At 42.7% G+C, this 22,851-nt stretch overlaps 1 protein-coding gene across 6 annotated transcripts in view; it reads right to left on the bottom strand.

Moving 5' to 3' along the window:
- arvcfb (ARVCF delta catenin family member b) overlaps positions 1-22,851 on the bottom strand; it is a 251,388-nt gene that overhangs the window by 89,488 nt on the left and 139,049 nt on the right. The window lies entirely within an intron of this gene.

Here is a 22,851-nt window from a genome sequence, read left to right as displayed (position 1 = left end):
GAGGTATTCCACACGTCTTGCTTGTGGCAGGTAAGTTTGTGACTTAAACTGTGGCCAGGTGTCTTCATTTGACTGAAAAACTGTTGACAACTCTTTCCCTCTCTCCCAACTCTCTCTGTCACAGTGCTCTGCAAAAGCCTTGAGCCATTCCTTGGTTCTTTATATTTTGCTAGGAAAATGGATGAAACAATTTCTTCAAATGTGGAAAACTTAAATTGAAATACAGTAAAAAAGAAAAAGAAAAAGAAAAAGCAGAGTTAATACAGTTCTAACAGGTTTAAAATCAATATTTGGAGTGACCAGCTTTGCTCTTCAACACAGATTGAACTCTTTTAGACACGCTTTCTTATCATTTCTTTAAGTAGTCTTCAGGAATATTTCTCTAGGCTTCTTGTTTCTACCTTGAGCTCTGATCCCGGTCAAGATAATCTCACACTGCTTCATCAATGCTGAGGTCTGGGCTCTGAGGAGGCCAATGACGATTTAAAATCTGATGGTACTTTTCTACATTCATATTTCCATCACTTCTGACAGGATCCCCACAGCCACTCACAGAACTACAGCATGAAACCACGACAGAGCCTCTACCATGTTTTATTAATGGCTAAAGACACCACTGTTAAACCTCTCTCCTGATCTCCCCAATTCATAGTGACATTGATTTGAATCAGAAATTTCAAATTTGGATTTAACACTACAAAATACCTGATGCCACTAATTTTCAGTCTAGTTATTATATAATTTGATGTACCTCGGTCTTTACTTCCTGTTTCCCTTTAACTGAGTTTCAGATGAGGCTTCAGTGAACAGTAGATGGATCAGATGAAAAGGAGCTTTGCAAGGCATCATTACATCATTCATTGACAATAAAAGGGTTTAACAACAAGCAAATACATATCTACTTCAGGTTTTCTGTCAAAATACCTTATTCCACATATTAACTACAATATAGCTTTCCCATTACCTCCTGTATTTACTGAACTGATCCATTCTACACTCAGAAAAAGTGAATTCTCCATTTTATATATTTCCTGTACTTTTTCTTTCCATTCTGTCTTTACTGGGAGTTCTTTCATTAGCCATTTCCTGGTAACTGCTTTCTTACCAGCTCCCTGGGTAATTACTTCTACAATTTCACTCCAATATGGTTGAATAGCTGGGCAACCCCAGAAGATGTGAAAGTGATCAGCTACCAGTTCTCCACACTGTCTCCAACAACGTCCATGTTTACATTGGACCTTCTGCTTTCATTTTAGTTTCTGAGTAGTAAGAAAAATCGAATCATATTTTTCCAATGCAAATTCCCTCCCGTGACCTGAACTAGATCTATTCAGTTGTGTAATCTTAGATTTGTACGTATCAGTTATTAGGATGATTAGGCCAGTATTACTTTCATCCCTAGGTTCCATGTTACTGTTAAAATAGGATCTAACCCCCAATATCGGAAGTAGTCTTGCCTTTCCAATCATGTTTGCCCTTAAGTCTTTCAAAACTGTGCATTTCCCCTGCATCTGATGTCCAAAGACCTCTGGCTGACCATCGTTTAAAGCGATTATCTTGCTGGGCTGGAGCAAATTCTTTATCATATGCTACCCACCGTAGCTGTTTCATCGGATTTCCTAATTTTAGTTATTCATATAACCAAACCAGATATTTAGGGGTGTTCTTGTCCCACAGTTTTCTTTCAGTTCTAAATGTGATTTTCTGTCTCCGATTATTGTTTGAAATGGTAAATCTATTTGAGTCATGTCCACCTTACTATTTTGCTTTGTAGGAAGGGTTGCACCAGTAGATTAAATATCTCAATTCTGCAGCTTTAAAATGACTTTGCAGGAAGCTGTAGTGTTGTGCATCTCACTCTGGGCTTCCATATGAATCCTGAGAGCATTCTGCTCCACATATTAAATAGTTTCATTGGTGTTTCAACCAGGACTGACCGAGTTGTTTATGTCAACTCTACTACCACTTGACTTGCATAACAAATTCCATCTATGTATACCTTCCTTATAATCAGTAAATCATTTATATCATAGATCTCAGATAATGTTTTGGGAACCTTATAACCCTTCTTCACTGTACATGTCTTCAGATTCATTCTTTTAGTTGTATTAGTAGAGTCAAGAGAGGGCTGCAGCAGTCTCTGCCATACATAAGGGTACCTCTGGTCTCTTCAGTAATCATGTTAAATATTTTCTTAATTAGCATTTGGTCATTACGGGCGATCGTGGCTCAAGAGTTGGGCGTTCGCCTTGTAATCGGAAGGTTGCCGGTTCGAGCCCCGGCTTGGACAGTCTCGGTCGTTGTGTCCTTGGGCAAGACACTTCACCCGTTGCCTACTGGTGGTGGTCAGAGGGCCCGGTGGCGCCAGTGTCCGGCAGCCTCGCCTCTGTCAGTGCGCCCCAGGGTGGCTGTGGCTACAATGTAGCTTGCCATCACCAGTGTGTGAATGTGTGTGTGAATGGGTGGATGACTGGATATGTAAAGCGCTTTGGGGTCCTTAGGGACTAGTAAAGCGCTATATAAATACAGGCCATTTACCATTACCTAGTGGTCTGTAAACATGGCTTATGGTCAATGAGTCCAGTTACTAGGATATATAGCCCCTCTTTGTCTAATTAGTTGAAAGGTTTTTTTTATTAGAGATTAATATTGCGACACCTCTTGCATGTCCTGGTTTGTATGATGAGTAATATGTATGTCTAAAAACCAGTTGTTTAACTGTTTAATGTTCCATATTATTTATACGCATCCCTTACCAGAATATTATGACTTCATTTTCCATTTTCATCTTGGTTGCAATTCTTTTCCTTTTGATTGGGCTTTGCAGGGCTTTAACATTTAATTTTACTATATTATATTCCTGGAATTATGTCATATTCCCCTAAGCAAACATGTATAGTATAAACTCCAAAAGTGAAGTTCTGAACAGGGAAGGGAATCCTCCAAATGAAGGGCCCCTCCTGGGAGCACAGAGATCCTCTCTGGTTCTGCGTGTGTGCTTCCCTACTCTCAAGTTGCGCCATATTATACTTAGATTAAACCACATTTATTATCAAAATGTCTTCCCAAGTGTGACCTAGTGATTTGGAGAGCGGCATTTCTGATTCTAAATTGTCCTGATAAACAGTTACTTGTGTCTCTACTCCGTAACTTTTCCATAAGTTGTTTACTCACGAATGGCCCTTAATTTTTGGCCTTTAATCCTCCTTTGTTGTTCCTCTGTTATATGTAATGGGGCTGTCAACATAGACCCGAAACCTTGCTGGGGCTCGTGTCTTGCACAGTTTACGCAGTGGAGCATATTCCCTTCTTTTTTGGATAACTTTGGGTAGCCATGGTCAAAAGAAAAATCTTGCAGCAGTCTTGTATCCCCAGGTCGATGTCTGAGAGCAAAAGTTTGGTCTTAATAAAGTTCTTCAAGGACTCAGTTGGGTTTCCACGTTATTGTCCTAACATAAGTTGTTTCTTCAGGACTGCGTCCCAAAGTCAGTTAACAGCGAACACCATTGTGGCATGTGCGTTATCTTTACTTCTTTCTCCATTTCTTTCCTTTTCTGTGGTCTTTACTATCTTTGCTCTTTATTTTCCCATAGGTCTTTAAATAAACGTGATGTTCTAGACAGGAAAAAAGGGGAAACGATAGACCTTTGCTGAGAGTTCACATAATATGCTGCTGTTCATTTTGCTGCCACTTCCCTTTAGTCCTGTACACCATGCTGAGAAATAACAGCTCTTTGGGAATCACCTTGTTGGTACAAAAATATAATTTTATTCCTGTCTAACTGTGTTATCTTTGGCATTTTCGTAGATTCAACTATGATCAAATGATCTGTTTTTGCAACAGGCTGCTAGTAACAAAGTGCTTAAAGACACAATTTGGTGTTCTTTGCCAAGTTGTCTGTTATGCGTAGACACAATACTGAGTCATCGCTTGAGTTAGGCAGAATGATGATGCTTGAATGATTCACTGATCAGTGTTAATTGGCTTGACAAACAAACAAATCCTCTGAAAACGGTCAGGTACAAGAACAAGAACAAGACTGAAAATTAGTGAAAAAAGCAGCCAAAGGAAAACGTTAAAAACCTTCAGAAAGCCTGAGGAAATATTGGTCAAGACCACTCTGAAAACTTTAATAAAAGTCTGGCTCCATGGAGCAGAATATAAAAAAAGACAGGCAGCTCAAAAACCATATGCTTATGATACCATGCACCAGCTATAGTGCACTGGTTGTAAGAACAAGAGTTAACAAAGCGTGGAGGTTTAATAACTTAGCATTGATATTAGGATAACAACACTGCAATGCAGGATAGGCAACAAGCTCCTCACCTCTTGATACTTAAAGTTAAAGCTTCTTTCAAGGCAAGAAAAATCAGAAGGACCATTTTTATTCATATTTCATTGAAAGGCCGTGGATTTCAAAAAGAAAAAAAAACATGTCTATAGGCTACAGGTGACAGTGAATATGGGGTTCCGCATAACCCACCTGACCTTGTTCAAAGAAACAAGGTCAGGTGCTGCATTTCCTGCTGATGGAAAATGATACAAAGTCAACGGTCGGAGGTGCAACGCCCTGTCACGGCCCGCTGCTGCGCTGGAGTGTGACAAAATTACAGCTCTCAGGGTGGAGAGGGAAAGGGAGGCATTTGAAGCAATCACTGATAACCAAAACAGCACGGAGCCAAGAGAGGGAGAGGAAATCGAAAGTAATAGAGAGGGCGGAGAGGGAAAGGCTTGCAGTTGGACGGTGTAGTGGGAGAAAGAGTGTTTCTTATGTCGGAGGAAAAAGGAAGTCTGCTTGTACTGGTCATAAGGACTTTGTTCAGGGTGTTAGAAATGCCACAATAATGTGTGCACTTCCTGTTCTCTTTGACCCTGATGAAATGTATTTACAAATTCTGTAAAAAATAAATAAATAAATACATTAAAAAAAAATGCAAATATTTCCATTCAGAAAATATTTCTCACTTTTTTTGAACCCCTCAGTCTTTCTCTTAAAGACAAATTTAAATAATCTCCAACAGTGACATCCTTCCAAGTTCTTGTAATCTATTTGCAAATTCATTCACATGCTGTAATGATGACTATTTCTGTCTGCCCAATTACACAAAGCTCACAGGAGTAATGAAGCGAAGGCCAACAGGCGAGCAAGAGGAAAAGTTTTTGTGTTATTCCCTGTTGTCTTTTGTTGAAAGACTAAGTGACACTTTGTGGAGGAATACAGCTTGTTTTCTTCACATCTTTGAAGACACTAATAAGCAAACACTCCATTGATTGGACAAGTTCTCTCAGGCTTCAAAGCCCCACACGCCCTTCATCGATCTGCTCCTCCCTCTTGCTGATCAGTCAAAAAGTTTGCACTTTTTACGTCTAGGATCCTCTCCCCTAATTCTGCAACCCTCCAGCCTCCAGGTCCCTGATGGGAAAAAAGACCTGGGCTCTCAGTCTCGGTACGCATCACCTCCTTCAGCAGCTCACTAAAAATAAAAACTGCTTCCTTCATTTACCTGCCCCACTCTATTCAGTAACTTAGAGTCAATTAGCACTCTGAACTGAGCCGAGTTAGATCATTACACTTGGAAAATGGTTCCCAAGCCCCATTATTGGGGTTAATGACTGGGAAGGCTATCAGCTGCATAGAAAGAGACACATTTATTTACACAAAATCATTGTGAGCTGAAGAAAAGACATTTTTTTAAACAACTGACCTCAGGCTATAAAGTTCAGCTTTGCTGGGAACAGTGTTCTAATGGCATTCTGAAAAAGGTCAGTACTGATTAGTTGCATCCTTGTTCTGTTTAATTATATATGCAAATTACCCTCCTGACTCAGTGCCCAGCGCTAAAAACAGAATGGAAAATAAGTTATTTGAAGACTCTCCAAGTGTGTACACAACTCATTTAAAATATGCAATGTCTTCCAGTAGTAATAAAATAAAGCTTTGTTTGCAGAACTGCATCATTTGCTGAAGATTCAAGGTCCAGTGGAACGTGCACAGCCTTTTGTGGATCCTGTGCCAGTCACTGGCTTCCACTTCTGATAAAAGATATCTGTCCTTAGGGATCCTTAGGGGCTCGCTGACAAACTGGCTTCTTGATCCAAGCTTAATGCAAGGTTGCTCGCTCACTTCTCCCGCACTCAGGATGCAATAAATTAAAACGTGGCGTCGAACTCGACATTACTGCCCCTAAATAAATTATTAAAAGCTGTCTGGCCACAGTCAGGCTTTCTGAGGGCCCCGGGGAAAGGTGAGGCTGATTCCAAGTCAAGGAGCCTCAGGAAAGCATACCCTTCAGTAGGGGTGGGCGATAGAAACGATATACGATAGAAACGATATAAATTCGGCCAACGATAGAGATTTTGACTATACCGCTCTATCGCGATAGCGCATGTTGATGATGTCATCAAGCTGCACCTGTTTTGGTCGAAAGCATCGCAGCGGCTACAACCATTATCATCTGCAAATTATGCCGGGCGACAGTCATAGCAAAGAGATGAAGCAGTTTTGAAATATGGGGAAAGCCAAAAACTGCGCTTCCTCCACTTCCGTAACATTGATTCATTAATGTTGAATTCTCTCGCAGCTGTTCCAGTCCCATGTTGTTGCAGTATATTAATAACTAACCTCGTATTGTGGATGAATAATCTCAGTTGTTCTCCTGACTGAAGTTTGCCCCGTGTACAGCATCCTGCTATGCGACTGCATTTGTCCCTGACCACCAGAATCCCTCACGTTAACTTTTATCGAGTGGAAAAAAAGTTGGCGTTCATCCTCCAGCTTCACTGTGCTAATGTTATGCTAACATAGCTGTGTCGCTAGCATTCATGTAGCACAACATTATATACCAGGTAGTCCAACTTCAGTAACCCTGCAAACGTCACTGCTGTTTAGTTTCCTGTTTTCATTTATGTTGGAAGTGGTAGCAGAGCTGTACGTTTTAATTAGTTACAAAAATCTCTCAGTCAGAACATGGTATGTCATGTTTAGGTGTAAACTAGCGAGCTAACTTCCTGTTAACTTCTAACTCAGTTAAATGTAATAACTTCTGTTTTCATGGACGCATGGATGTTAAACTTAATTGTTACACCTGGTAAAGCAGCAACGCTGATGATTTTATTAAAGATGAAAGAATTTAGACCGTTTTTAAATCTTAGTGTTCGTTTGACTTTGGGACCTGGGACCAGAATTCATACATAAGGCACACTCTAGGCCTGGAGCCTGGGGCTCGCTCGGGCCACTTCGGAGGTGGGGTGCCCCCGGCCTCTCGGCCTGGGGCTCGGTCACTCAGGCACGGCTGGCTGCCGGCGGAGCTCACGGGCGCGTCACTGCAACTCCCCCTGGCTTCTGCTCCGCGGCTGCTGAGTGAGCCCTCATCTGGGACTCTCCTCAGCTCTTTCTGGGACAGTGGCGCGGCTGCCCCTCTGTTGGTCTTCCTTGGTCTCTTGTATTCTGGGGGCCTCTGGATGTCTGGAGTTTTGATCTCCTCCATACCTGCTTCATGCCCTGGAGGACGGGGCTGTGGCCCCCCCACACCCTCTAGCAGATCATTACATGAAGGAACCTTTTTAAAAAAAAAACAAGCGCGCCCATGCTCACAGGTGTACACATGGGTGATCACACCCACAAACTACACCCTTTTTGGCTCCTACCTCAAAGCACACTGTGTTCTGTTGATCTTATGTGCTGCACAATAATGTTTAATATTTAGTAAATGGTAAATGGTAATATTTAGTATTTACTGTCATATTCCCATATATCATTGTGATGTTGTTTATTCTATTACTCTTGTTCTCTTCTGCTTGTTTTCTTTTTTCTTTCTCAGCAGGTGATCCAGGTGATCGATATATGCATTTTTTTATTTCTTTTTCTTTTTTTTTCTGCTCATTCTGTTGGTTTTTGTTTTTTGCCCTTCTCCCCCGTCCCTCTTCTCAGCTGTTTTTCTTTCCCTCTTTCTTTCTCCCCTTCTTTCCCCCAGTCAAGTCTGTCCCGTATTCAGCAAGTGAAAATAAAATAAACAATAAAAGGTGAATCAAATGGACCATTACGGCAAGGCTGGGATGGTCAATTTGGTAAAGTAAATCCGTTGGGCATCTTTCTTTGCCTTTAGACAACAATTCTGATGGCAAAAGAGCCAAACGGGACAGGCAAAAAACAAAACCAAAAAAACCCCCAAAAAAACCTTCTGTTTTCATGGATGCATGGATGTTAAACTTAATTGTTACACCTGGTAAAGCAGCAACGCTGATGATTTTATTAAAGATGAAAGAATTTAGACTGTTTTTAACTCTTAGTGTTCGTTTGACTTTGGGACCTGGGACCAGAATTCATACATAAGGCACACTCTAGATTTTTGAGAAAATTAAAGGATTTTAAGTGCGCCTTATAGTGTGGAAAATACGTTATACAGAAGAAAAGAATATATCGCGATATATATCGTTAACGCACATGTTTCAAATTATATCGCGATATGGATTTCAGGCCATGTCGCCCAGCCCTACCCTTCAGCCAAGGAAGGGTGAAGTAGAGCACAGTTAAGCTAATGGTTGACTGGCGAGAGGGGAATGATAAAGTGTCAGAGGGTTATGAGGAAAAACGTGATAAGGAAGGAGGAAGACGTTTGAGGTTGTGTACTGGGTGAGTAGAACGTCCGACGTTAAACAGGAGAGCTACTAAATCGAATGATCCCAAAATGCAGCATGAGAAGTAACAAAGGAAGACGACACTTTAAGCTCGAATAAAAGTCCCTGGAGCAGGGTATCATTATGAAAACGTTCCCACTAGTACAACTATGCTGGTGTGTATGTGTGTGTCAGCAAGAGTCAAACCTGAAAAATAAAGATAAAGAAATTAAGAGTGCCTCATAGAGAAAACAAAACACACCCTTTCATAAACCCAGCAAAGCCTGTCTGTTAAGGACTGGATTTAGCCAGAGAAGTACAGCACGCCCTGGAGTTCCTGTGCCCAAGAAAAGAAGGCAAAAAAATAAAGGTGTTTTGTCTTCTTGCCTAAAATATAGCCTTGCCAAAAGCTCGAACCTCCTCTGATGAGGAGAAAAGAGCTTGCAAGAGATTTGCTAGTTAAGTCACTTCTGTTCAGCCGATGGTAGCAGAGAAGCTGAAGCATCAAACGGACAGGGATTCGGCGCACAAGAGGGCCCAAGGATTTGTACAACCTGCACTTTACTCAGTCCAGCGTGGCTGAGGACTTGGTGAATAATGAAACCTCATCTTTCCAAGCAGTACAGAGACCAAAAAGACTATAACACCGGCTAACTCCATCAGAAGTGCTTAGAGTGTGCTTCTACTGTAATGTACATTTTAGATTATCTTTAGCTAAATAAAAATGTTTGACATTTTTTACACATTAAACCTTTATGTAGATCGGGCAGAGAACAAACCTTAAGGTCTCCATATCTCGACAATGTCCACAAAAAATCAATGCTCAAAAAAAGTAAAATAAAATAACCAAGAGCCCTTGAGCAGCCTCTGAAGAATATTTCTTTACAATAGATTACACAGGGACACACAACACCTAAAAAGCAACTAATCTAAACCATAATGGATTGCTGTGCTAAAAAAGGAAAGAAAAGGAGAAGTAGGAATGCTAAGGCGGGAGATTAAGCGATACAACGGTGTCAATTAGCAGCAGCCTGCTATCTGCCATCAATCCGCACCCATTCATCATCTGTGTTCAATAAGCTGCTCAGTGCTGTCTAAGGACGGAGAGATAGAGTAAAATGAGGGAGTGAACCAAGATAAGAGGCTCTCCTTCAATCAGGACAGAATCACAACAAGGAAACTTCACCTGGATTTAGTCTTTTCTGAAGACGTTGCTCAAGGTGTGCAGTGAAAGTTGTGCATTCAGTTTATTGATGTCATATTGATGATACTCAGCCATCACTTTACTTCACACACTGTTTCCCCCCCTTTGACCACGCTGCAAGGACAGCAACTACGCGTGTCCTCCAAACAGACTAGGAAACACTACAAGAACAAGTACTCGTCCTTTGTGTACACAGCTGCCAGCATGTGCATCCTAAAGCAAGCATAATCCAGCACAATGCTAGCTCTAGTCTGTGATGCCTGAGAGCTGATGAGATTCCTGCTGCTGCTGCCACCTCTGCTGTACACTCCCAGCACTTCCCAGCCCCGCCACGAGCTCCACCTCCACCCCATCATACACTTGTAGATCTAAGCTTCCCTTGATCTGCCCTCCTTATCTCCAATTTCCCAAACTTTGCTTTGAGTTGAGCTTGGTGCTTTCTTGTGAGAACTGCAGAGGTCTGAACCTTGACGTTGCAAATCAACACAGTTCATATTAACATATTCATCTTACATGAAAGAGTCCAAAGCTGCAACTTAACTATTTACATCGGGAACTATTTGATCAAAGAATGATTACAGATCTACAGAAGTGTCTGCAATTTGCTTCAATTCTGCTGGTTTGAAATACACCGGTAAAAAAAAAAAAATACTGTAGTGATCAGGGTTGCTATCTGGATTGCAAACATCAGATTTCAAGTGTTAAATATATTTAAGTGTTACCAGTTAAATATAATTAGCTTGTAAAATGAATCTAATGTCAAAAGAGACAATTACTGCAAGGTATATATGAGGTATACACACTTCCCACTCACTCCCCCACTAAAGCAGAAATTAGATGTGCATGTCTTAATTTAAACACTGTGGGAGGGAGGCTGTGGATCTTTCCCTCTAAGACAACAAAACCTGTCAGGTCGCCAGCTGGCCATGCATGCGGGTGTGATCAGAGTCACCTTCCTGATGCACAAACACACACACACAAGTGCAAGACATGCACAGTTTTAGCCTGACCCCTGCAGAGTGACTAACAGGATTTCATTCCAGAGACACGCCAGCAATCATTACATGGCTCTTACACAATTAATCCTTTACCAAAGATCGCCTGTTTAACCTTGGGTCTGCCAATTTCCCATCAACCCCTTCTGTTTCCACCACCTGCCCTCACTGCAGTTCTTCAAGTCAAAACACTCAAATGGTAAAAGTTCAAACGAGAGGGAGGGAGGAAGAAGGAGCATGAGAGACGCGAGTGCGCTGGGGTGAAAAAGCAAATGTGGTTGTGTGATCCAAACATCCAACCAAAAGAAGGCTTGTTTGTGGGATGAAGCGGAGGCAGAAGGGAAGTCAAGTAAAGGAAGGGGAACTGGACAAGCTGACAATGTGTGGTAAAGGCCCAAAACAGCATGATAAAAAGTGTAAAAAAAAAAACAAAAAAAACCCCCAAAACAACAACAGAATAAAAGGGGCATTCAGTCACATCCAAGGACGGCTCAGCCAAGCCTCATCTCAGTTACAGCCAGGGCACAGGTCCAAGCTCTCTGGAATAACTGAGAAGTCTATCTGACCTGGCGCTGCAAGGATCCGTGTGTGCATTTGTGAAAGATGTAAAACTGCTTTGATGGCAGCAAATTCATCAGTGGTCTAAAATGTGGCAAAGATGTAAGCTTGGGGGTCCCTTGCTGTTTTGTCCCTTAAAAGAAAGAGCTTAGATATCATGTTTATGAAGTGATTTCACAACCTCTAAGATGAGAAGGGAAGGCAATTTCAGTTTAGCTTATGTGTTTGCTTCCATCCCAAGTGACAAAATGAAATATATCACAGGTCTATTTCAGCTGAATGTCTAAAACAGCTGTTACATGAAGTGCTCCAAATGCAAAACACTTTATGGTTATGATGGTTTTAAAAGCACCTTAGCACAAAGAAAATGCCAAAATGCAGCTACTAGCAAACTAGCACTCATGGTGTTTGTGGCATAACATTTATACCTAAAGTTACATCACAATATGATTACATATCACCATACCTATCGTGATATCGGCCAGTTGCGGTTATCATGATCATGCTGTAGTAGGCATTCAGGAACTGACCCCCAGATTTGTATTTTGTTTCCTTTTTTTATTTTATTTTGTCAACTTCAATGGCAAGCGTCTCATTTTATCCCCCCTCCCTTCCTCTGTACTCCCAGAATCAAACCTTCCTCCACCGCGGATCTACCGGAATTACGCAAATAGCCTGTGTGGATTCAAAACCTTGGCGCCGCAAGGTGACTAACTAAAGAGAGAGCATCAAACTCCTAATGATGCAGCTGGGAATGATGGGCCCTTAATCTCTCCTCCTCTGGTGACTGATCCTGAGCCAAATCTGGGCTTCTCTTCCTCTCTCATCTCTTTCACGCTTGGTCTCCTGGTTTCAGACGCTTCCATTATTTCCCACCCCAGACCTGCTTTTCTCCCTCTTCCCAGAAGTCCCCCCCCCCACTTCCCCCTCCTGCACCACCCTCCGCCGATGTGCCCTTTTGTTCCTTCGTACCAGCGCCTAGAAACGGGACAAACCTTATCCAAGCCGCTTGACAGACTCGAGGCTCGATTGCTTCCCGACAGGGCATCGCAACCATATTTTCCCACTCGGAACTGGATATTAAGTGACAGATGGAAACCCCAGTTCAACCCCTGGCAACATTTGACACCAGCTTAATCTCTGGAAAGGCAGATATTCCCATCCAAATTGGCCAGGAGATGTTTGGAAAACTCGGATAATTTCTTACATATGCCATCAATTACATGCCGTAACACACAAACACACTTGCGCACACACGGAATCACATACCACATGTGTTTTCCTCGTCATTCATAGCCTGGAGTCAGATTAGGAATCCAACATCCAGAAAGTCAATCTCAACATGGAATTCATGGCAGGCCTCAGCAAATCGAAAATAAATAAATTGTGCAGATTTTAGGTCAGTAGCCAAGGAGACAAGGGGAAGGAGGATAATAAACAAAAAGGAAAAGGAGGAGAAACCACTTGGAGCCTATAGGACAAACCAAAACGATGAGCTTCGGAGAGGGTTCGGCAATCATAGCTGTGGTTTGATTATTTGGACAGCGGGTGTGACCATGAGAGACGGGGCAGAGAGGAGGAACCGAGCGCTGCAGAAGCAGATTAGAGGTAGTCTGCCGCATTCGGCGGGTGGTGGGGCAGGGGTGGGTTTGCTGTGATGGTGTAACTCTGGAATCCCAGAGGGGGGCTTGTTTGCAGCGCCCCTCCCCTCAGCCTCTGGATCACTGTCAGCATGAGTCTGTCACAGAGGGCTGGCGACTAGAATGGGGGGGTGATGCAGTGCGCGGCGGAGGCTCCGAGACGAGCGCTGCCAGAAGCTCAGTTCATGTGAGGTCTACTGGAGATTTAGGGAGCTGGACAGGGGACATATGCTCCACATCCGGTCAGGCTACCAGTGCAAAGCGTACTAACAACCCCCCGCCCCCGGACAACTTTTCTCTAAAAACTGTCTTCATGTGCAACCGCAGGTTTTCCAAACCAACACAAATCCCCCTCCCCATGCCCCCCTTTTTTCCCTCCATCGCTGACTTTCTCTTGGTTTCTCTTGTGCAGAAACAACTCTGCCCAGGGCTGTTGCAATGGAAGACTACAGGCTTAGCAGGATTCTCTAACTGTTTTAGGAAAAATACTCAGTGTCTGGTGGGACTTTAGTTGTGGGGTGTGGAAAGTGGATTAGAAAATAGACCCTTCAAACCTGTTTGGCAAACTTGTGCTTCATCTTCGAACTGTATAAATATCTGCACTGGCCCTAGAGAAGTAACACAAGATTTAAACTCTTCTGCTCTCACTCCTATGCCTTCTCTAGTTGTGGCACTTTGAAGCAAATGAAACTACTCCTCATCTTGGCAGGAAAACCCCATCACTTTCTGAAGGAGCCCCGTACCCCAAAGGCACCTCTCACTGGAACCTCTCTCCGAAAAAGCCTTTGTCGTACGCATAGATAACACCTCGCGGAGCTAACACAGTCTATCACAATAACTGCGACTGCTTTTCAAATATGCACTCGGTCAAATGTGATTAAGTCCCCTCTGGGGATGTTTTTATGGCCTTGCGCCAACCTACGGGTAAAAAGAATTGGGCTTATTTTGTGGGCAACGGCGTCAGAGAGCTAGAGGACAAGCCGCAAGAACAGGCTGATGGAGAAATCCCCGCCAATTTACTGCTAACCTTCAACGGGTCAAGTGATAAGGTGAAGCAAAATGTATGTGTTTGTTACAAAGGAGCCATTGTGCTGCTGGATAAATCTGTCAGGAGACTTGAGCTAATCTAGTAACTTTACTATTTTTTCTCACAGTCAACACAAATACTGTGTGTTGTGTTGTCTATTGTAGTCACACATGTGTGCATAAGGGCTGGATGATCTGGCATCTGATGTTTATTGTGTGTGACCTGGTTGTAATAACCTATTCTGAATGCTTGCAACTGCATTTTAGAGTCATTTTTGGCTGAGCTGAAGCCTCTCCTCTTTCTGGCGCACACGTGCACACAGCAGATAAAAAGATATAACATTTGTATGATTTTAAAGGCACATAAAACTTACCAATTTACTGTTGTTGTTTTTTTGGGGGTTTTTAAACCCGCAGTAAATGTGGGAACATTTTTTTGCTTTTGATGACTTAATTCAAGTGTCAGTCTACATCAAACTAACAGCCATTATTATAATGTTAATGTTAGCGGGAAGAACTTCCCTCTGGCAAAATAAAGATGGAGAGCCGAACGTTGGGTCCACACAAACAGAGTCACCTCGGAGTCAGAAGAGGTTTGAGAGCCAGAGCTCACGGTTAAACACAAGCCCACATCAGAAATGTGCGGGTCAACCAGAGTACACAGACAAGATGCCCTCCCTATCACTCCAAAGCAAAGACAGAGCTTCCTCTCATCCCACAGTGTGGGATGTGGAAAAACTCTGAGTTGGAGTTTACGCGAAGAGCATTTTTCATGACAAGGGTGATAACAGCGGTAAACACAAGTGAGACAAACGGGGGAGGGGGAACAGAATCTGTATTGATTTGCTATTGATGACAGCGTGTTGCCGTTAGGGTGTTGAATCAGAAATTAATGGCAATAAAAGAGCAATAGCTCATTTACAAGCGAGTGGATACAAGACTACCTGATTTCCTGAGACTATTGACTATGGGTGAAAAATGCAGAGAGAAAAAAGAGCAGGCGCCTGCTTTGTGAGCATGTGAGTATATACGTGAACGTGTGTGTGTGTGTGTGTGTGTGTGTGTGTGTGTGTGTGTGTGTGTGTGAGGCTGAGAGAGTAAAAGACTCTTTTAAGCTCACTTTCAAAGCTGCGAGCAGATCATGAATATTTAAAATGAGAGCAGAGAGGATATCTGAAATACAGTTTTGGTAGCGAGCCTTTTTTTTGCATGCTAAATTAGCAGAGAGTAAATTTTCAACAAGAGGCCACGGTACAAATATAAATAGTGTCTTTGAAGATGTGGCTATTCACTAAGAAGTGTGGTTTTTATCGCAAACATTTGTTGGATGAATTCAAAATTTGGGGAAAACTTGCGTTTTCAGTGGCAAGGAAAGCGCCCTGGAGAATGTATATATTATGAATGCAGATTAAAGCCTCTTGGCTGGATCTGAATGGGAGAGGTGTTTGATGCACTGCTGCAAAGGAAGCAGGGAGTGGGCAGAGCTGAAGTTTTGTTTTGTTTTTTTAAGAGGGGGGGCGGTTTCTCTTTAATTTAACGGGTGTGGTCCCTCTTCAGAGGCTGCATATGTAGCTGCTTGCGTTCAGACACAGGTCACTTTTACGTTAACGTCCCCCCCGCGACTTCATTCAAACAAACCCACACTAGGGCATATCTTCCTTCCGCTGAAGTGTTAGCACTCCTCCAATTTTATTTCTGTATCATGTACTATTCATGCTGTGTTGTCTTGCTCTGCAGGTGGCAGGGAGGAAGAGGAGGATGCAGATGAAATATGGATTATCTCCTCTCAGTGTCTAGCTAAGCCCCACTCTGCTGGCACCACAGCTTTTTCAATGTAGCTCCCCTCCCACTCAGCCAGCCAGCTGCAGGTCTAGCATCTGGCTACTAACCCCCCGCTTGCCTTTAATCAACCGAAAAGTCACACAAACGTCTCTATCCATCTCCCACCCGTGATGAAACGCCCCCCTCTTCTCTGTATTGGCTGCTGTTTGGCGCTTTCTGTGAAAAGGAAATGCTGACTTCTGAAGATTTAGGTATCCAGTAAACAGGATCTTGACCTAAAATAGCTGGTAGCTAGAAGAGGAGTGATGACAGCCTACAGGCTGCACATGCTGTGACACGGAAGGTCAGGGCAGTTTGCATGACAGATATCATCAAAACCCTGCTGAAGACACGACTCCCTAAAGGAAGGAAGTTTCAGCCCAACACTTCAAACTCCTCGGAGGCATCAGGCTGAGCTGCGCATAATCCTGAACCACACAACTATACAGAGACACTCACGTAGCCGCTGTATATGGTGAGAATGACAAAACATGTTTTTGTTCTTTCAGGAGAATACCACAGTTTGATGGCCGACAGGTTAATAAGATTTAATAATTATTGTTAATAAGACAATAAGTCTGCATAACCCATAGACTATAACTGTGCTGTCACCCATTGGATACTTGGGCTTCGCAATTCGACCTTTTATTGTGTTGGCCCTGTCACACATATTTTTTGGAACTATAAGTAACCATATCTGGACCAGTGGTGACTTTTCTCATTGTGAGTCTTCATATCATCCAAATGGATGAAATCACATCTAGAGACCAAACTGTCACCATGAAGTTGGGAATCTTAACATGGCAGTCTATGGGTCACTCTTGGCCACTAGAACTGCTGCTTGAGGCACTTCCCTTAATCTATTTTTTTTTTGTTTTCCAGACTGTTTGATGAACAAAAGTACCATTACCTAGTCAAGAAAGCTGTTTTTTTTTTTTAAATCTATTTATTCCATCATTGTAAGAGGTGAAGAGGAGCTGGGGTTTGGTTGATTGCACTTAATGAGATGGGACTTGACTGTGAGAAGTCAAAGAAATCATATTTACTTCAATGTTTCGCTTACTGACCTCCTCAGCATTCATTTGTTAAAAACATTCAGAGAGGACTTGAACTCTCAAGTCATTTTTATTACTTTATTTTGGGGGTTGGCTATGAAAGAAAATTAAGAAATTACCTGCACCTGGAATTACCACTTAAGCAAACACGTTTAACTGACATACAGCTTAATAGAAGTAGGAACCTGTGTTAGAGCTCACTGATACAAATGAGGAGTTTTTGTGTTGCAATCATTCAAGATTTTCTGTTCTGGCCAACCTACAGAAGTGTCATGACCACTATAATAAGAGAAACACACGATTATATAACTCACACTTACACAAACTCCTTTGTGGCTGATTTTGAGTGGGTACTCATTTAATCATATCCCTGGGAACCCCCAGGAACCTCCTCAAAACCCCCCTGGGGATGTCCAGGTTTCACTTTTCTTCAGATCTACACCACAGCTATATTAACCCAGGGGAACGTAGGTAATCTAAAAGCAATTACGCAGCCATAAGAACAACAGCCATCGTCGGACACTTCAGTGAATGGTGCTTCAGGCTAGTCCGTGACCTGAAGAAGAGACTGCAACAACAAGCTTAGATCCCCTGTGCCTTCCTGTCTACCACTCTGATTATCAGGAACACTGAGAGATTTGTGTGTTTGTCAGACAGAGGATGTCCGGTGCACGCCAGCCATCTGATTAACACAATTCTCATGCCGTGCCACTATTCCAAATCAGTTTATCCTAATCACCCTCTCATAATTGCCCAAAATATTGGTACTTTTCTGGTCAGGATACAGGATACAGTTGTTACTCACTCTGATGACTCCATCTAAACTAAAAAAGCCACTGTTCATCAAAGCCAAACACCAAATGTTAGTGTTCAAACAAATAAAAATATTCATAATAATTGGGTCTGGATTTAGACTCGTTCAGGTCATAGGATGAGTAAGGAGAGTTCAGTGTGTGCATGTGTGCGCTGATCCACAGGGATATCCCTGACAACCATGTCAGCTCCCCTGTAAGAAAGCCAACTTTAATGAGCATCCTCCCCAGACTTTCATCGTTTACTGAGGCCGCTCCATCTGGGAAGTTACCTCTACTGTTACCTTTGCACCAGCTGGCAGGACCTGCGTTATGTGTGTGCGTGGGTGCAAATGCCTTGGGTGAGACGAGGCCCCTTTTCTCTAGCCCACACAGTGAGAGCAGACTCCACTCAAGGGGAGTGGGCCTCTGTCTGAAGGCTTAAAATAGAGAAGAGGGTGTGAGATGACTGCAGCCAGACCAACAGTGTGGAGAGCCTTTTGTCAGGAATGGGAGTGGGAGGGGGTGCGGCATTCAACAGCTCTCACTGCTGTGCATTGAGTTCTACAGCGTGTGAACCCAAAAATAACTCACTACAGTGTTGGATCCAGATCCAGAACCATGTACTGCACAGACTCAGGCGTGCAAGTCCTTTATAGCTACGGAGAGACAGGCTGGAAATTGTTCCCAGACGGAATTTACAAATTTAAAATGCTTGACTCGCCGAATGAAGACAGACATTTGTTGATTTTACTTAAGCTGGACCTATTATGGTTTTCCTTTGTGTCTGTCAGATATACACTGTTGCAATGGTGGATGTTCATGTAAGCCTCACGGTAAGGCTAAAGCCTGAGCTTTTTATTATAAATGCTTGGTTTCTGACAGGTTTTTAAACTCTCAGCTCTGTGTGATGTCAAAGAGAGAGGACAATCTTAATATGGTCATCTCAGGATCACAGAAACCCCACCCAACTACTGACCAGGGTTTCTGTTTATAGAGGGCAGCCAATCAGAAGAAGGGCGTGACAGTGGATTTTTAAACAGTTTATTACTAACAGAGGATGAATTATAAGAAGAAAAGAGATTATTTTAATCAAAGCTATTCTCCTAAAATGTCCAAGAATTAAAATGTGGAGCTGGGAATGAGCATTATAAGTTACCTTTAGAGTGTGCTAGCAGCTCTTTATATCAGGGTGAGCCAGCTTTGACAGCATATTTTTAGAGACCGAGACTCCTCAAGCTGCTGAGTAAAATCAGGCCACAGAGGAATCATTTGCCGAGTAAGAGATCATTTTTATGATTATTATAATAATCATAAAACTCTCTAGCTGTGGTCACAGAGGAAGACTGACTGGCCAATATCTCATGTTTAATGAAAGTCTCGTTGTATCAGCTAACATGCTGATCTTGTCTAACACTGGATATTTCTGTCAGCAGTGGCCAAACAGTAAGGCAATCTTGTCTCCTCTCAAACACACACAGCTGTGCACACAAGCACAACACAAACACACACACACACACCACTGCCATGGTACTTTTATTTGAGCATTTTTAAAAAGAAAAAAAAGAAAAAAAGAATTTACTGGACAGTGACAGCCTTTTCCAATAATCCTCCATGAGAAAGAGCTGTAAGAAAAAGCAGGCACACAATCGAAAGCAAATCTTTCTCTGGGAAAATGCAATATAACCACGGGGCTTTTTTGTCAGCATTACACTGCCAGAAAAGACGCAGATATGCAAGTTTTCTCAAAAGGTCCTAGTCAGCTTTTCACACAGGATTGCAGAGGTTACAAAAGCACTGCGTAGGAACTGACTTGGAGGGTTGGACCGACACCAATAGCATTAACCACAATACATGCTAACATCCTGTGCTTTTGTGCCCTATAGCATTGTCCTCTTCCTTCATGCCTCAGCAGGAATGTGAGCATTTATACACAGAGAAGGTCTGTGGCAAACTGCAAACTGTTAAGGAAACATATTGAAGCGACAGGAATGCGTGAATACAAACTGTGCACGAAGAAACTGTGCGTGCATTTACAGTCAATACAAGTGGGGAGGGGCTGAAGCCGATGCCACCAGGGTGAGAGGCGGGGCACACCCTGGTCAGGTCGCCAGCCTGTTGCAGTCCCAACACAGAGAAACAGACAAACGTTCAAACTCCCGTTCACACCAATCTCTATCGTTTGGTCTTGATTTTGATTGGATGTAATGGAACCCAGTGGTCTAATGGCTTTTGTCAGAACACTGGGGAAAATTTAATTCGGTTATAACATCATTTACACAAAGGGACAACATAACAAGACATTACCGAAAAAACAAAAAATAACTGTCTACAGCACAACATCTTCACTGTTACTAAGCAAAGAGAATTGTTGAACATTTCAAGGCCCTTGGAAACTTCTTCTACTGAAAATTCTTTGCACGCTTCCTTAAAATGAGTTCACTGACCGAGTTTGGGTTTGATCGATCAAAGCACTGAAGACCTCTTCTTCTGCCTGACGGCTTTTGTTGCTGGCTTTGATTGTCTGTGACAGACAAACACTTTGGAATTCAAAAAAAATCAACATGACAGCTTTTGAAGGTTGAAAACGCTAAATGCATAAAATCCACATGACTGCTTGTTAAAATAACAAAGCGTCCTTCCAAAATCAGTGTGCCAACCTTTTACGGCGCACTTCTACAGGCTGCTAAAGACTCCAATGGCAGACGAACAAAGAAGATGGAAATGAAAATTGTGCTTTTTCTGAGCAACAGGAAAGTAATTTTCCCGGGATACTAAATATTTTCTGCCCCTCACCTTATTAGTTTGCTCAATTTATGAGATATCAAGCAACTTTCTAAATAGCTTACAGCCACAGAAGAACGTTGTTCAGCATTAATGAGCATTTGCTCAACACCCGAATTCTCTGTTGCTCGCTTCAGCCATGCAGGTAGTTTAATGAAAATAAATTAACGTTCGAGAGCTGGTTTGGAGCATGGAGAGAAAACCCATCCTGACTTCAAAAGGGACTCACACCATCTCTGAGAGTGAGAGATCCCCAGACTTCACTGCAATTACTCCGAGCATCTGCGCATATCGCGGGCTGCAGCAACCTGAGCGCTGCGGAGCATCGCAGTGAGCCCAGTCCCTCTGCCATGGGACTTTCAGCAAATAAATAAGATACGTAAGAATTGTTTCACTTCTAATTCGGACTGCAGCTGCACCCTCATTTCATTAGAATGAAATTCTGACTGAGACAAAGAGGAACAGGACAAGGCCATGAGTACTGCGTGCCAGAGCAGTTAGATAGATAGCAGGCAGGCACCATCCAATAACAAAATGAATCCTCAATCTTATTTTCTGTCCCTGGAAGCATTGGGGTTGTGTTTTTCTTTTTCAGTCGTAGCAGATTTTTATCTAACCACTAAACTGCTGCAAACGTATCAACTGCTTGCTGGAATGCCCCCGTCATGGTGAATTTTTCACATGAAGCCTATTGTTGTCTGCCCCACTGGGGCCTCAGCAAATGGCCCAATGAGGGAGAAAACACTAAAGCAGATTCCACAGACCAAAGCCCATTAGTCCACCGGCCTAGGGAAGAAACTAGGCAACATCTCAGAATGATGAAAACAACTTTTTATGTCCAGTGATGCAGTGCACAAAGGGTAAAGACGGATGATATCTGAAGACCTCAGTGAAAGCTTTAGAATGCTTCAAAGAAGGAAACGGCCTGTTTCAGATTATCACCAAGGGATGCGAAGACAAACTGCATGCAACTTAACCACATATGATTTGGCACACACTGGGAAAGCAAGAAAGACTCGTTTTGTTTATGCACCACTTACCGTGTCGCCAAAACAGACCGCCACCCCAAAAGCCTCAAAAACACAACCCCGACAAATTCTTCCACATTTGATGCCCACACCAAAAACAAGCTCTCACGGTAAGACTGACCCGCTGTCACAGAAACGTTTACTGTAACCGTGCACCACTAACTGGAGCCATATCTGTCTGTTTTGGTTGGGAATGGTATATTATAATGTTTTTCACTGATGTGTAATGGACCGGTTCTTATGTGTCAATGTTTGTTGCTGAAGGAGAATCTGTTTTAAACAAATCAAAACTAAACTCCTCTTCTATTTTTCTATTTTATTTATTTATTTTCTATTCTATTTTTCTGTTCAAGAGTAGCAGGGCTGATCAACCTTCATTTGAGCAAACTTTCTTCTGATTGTGTCCCCTTGTATAAACAAAAAGGTCTCAGTAGTAGAAGGGTCAGATCCAGGGTGGCCTTGTTTAAACTTTGTTTTATAGCATTGTCCTCTTCCTTTATGCCTCAGCAGGAACGTGGACATTTATATGTGTTTAACATGAGCATCCGCCTTTGCAACAGTTTATATACATATATGAGAAAAAAATAAGGAAAAGCATATGAGGTTCCATGTAAAGTCACGTGTCAACACCTGGGGAAGGAAAAGCAAAATAAAAGATGAGGCCTTCAGTTAGTCTGGAAAGCAGACAGCCTTGAATCACCAGTGGCCATTTAGCAAGTCAGCGAAGTACCTCCCTGAGCAACAGCAATGCTGCTCAGCTGCTTCGCTGCCCTTCAGTACATCGCACCACAGGAACAGGACAATCATATCTGACACCTAAGTACTTTAGTTCAGCAAAGGAGACACCTTATCAGCTGAGGCCACCAATCCTACCAACACTACCTCACTCTCCATCTGCTCCGGCTTGATGACGAGCTTGCACAGCAGAATGATGGCTACAAATCTGCGTACATTTAGTAGGTGAAAGAGCACTTAGTAGTTTGCACAGCCCTGTTGCTGACAACAGTAAATTTCCTGTGCGTGTTTCTCAAAAGTCAAAGTGCTGCGAGGCGCTACAAATGCAGCTTTTTATGCTGCCCACCACGTGCTGAGCCCACTGCTATTTTGTCTTGAAAAACAAGGGCTCTGGATTCCTAACATGTTGTGGAGATTAGAGAGGTATTCGGTGGAATTCCAGACCCCATATGGTGGCAAGGTCCTTACATCTCCCCTCTATTAGAGGTTTGCTTGCCTTGCCAGGAGTTTCAGAAATTGATCCAGAGCCAAAATAAAAGATTAGGCAACAGAGAGGTGCAAAGAGAAGGCCAGCAGCATGGAGCAAAAGTAATACTT

The sequence above is a fragment of the Aulonocara sp. 'chitande type north' Nkhata Bay genome, linkage group LG12 (assembly GCF_057382095.1).
Source record: "Aulonocara sp. 'chitande type north' Nkhata Bay isolate Kocher_YH1m ecotype deep benthic linkage group LG12, A_spYH_male_GT1.1, whole genome shotgun sequence".
In the NCBI taxonomy this organism is placed as follows: domain Eukaryota; kingdom Metazoa; phylum Chordata; class Actinopteri; order Cichliformes; family Cichlidae; genus Aulonocara; species Aulonocara sp. 'chitande type north' Nkhata Bay.
Note: the sequence above shows the minus strand (reverse complement) of the source record. Positions and strands in the feature narration are given on the sequence as shown.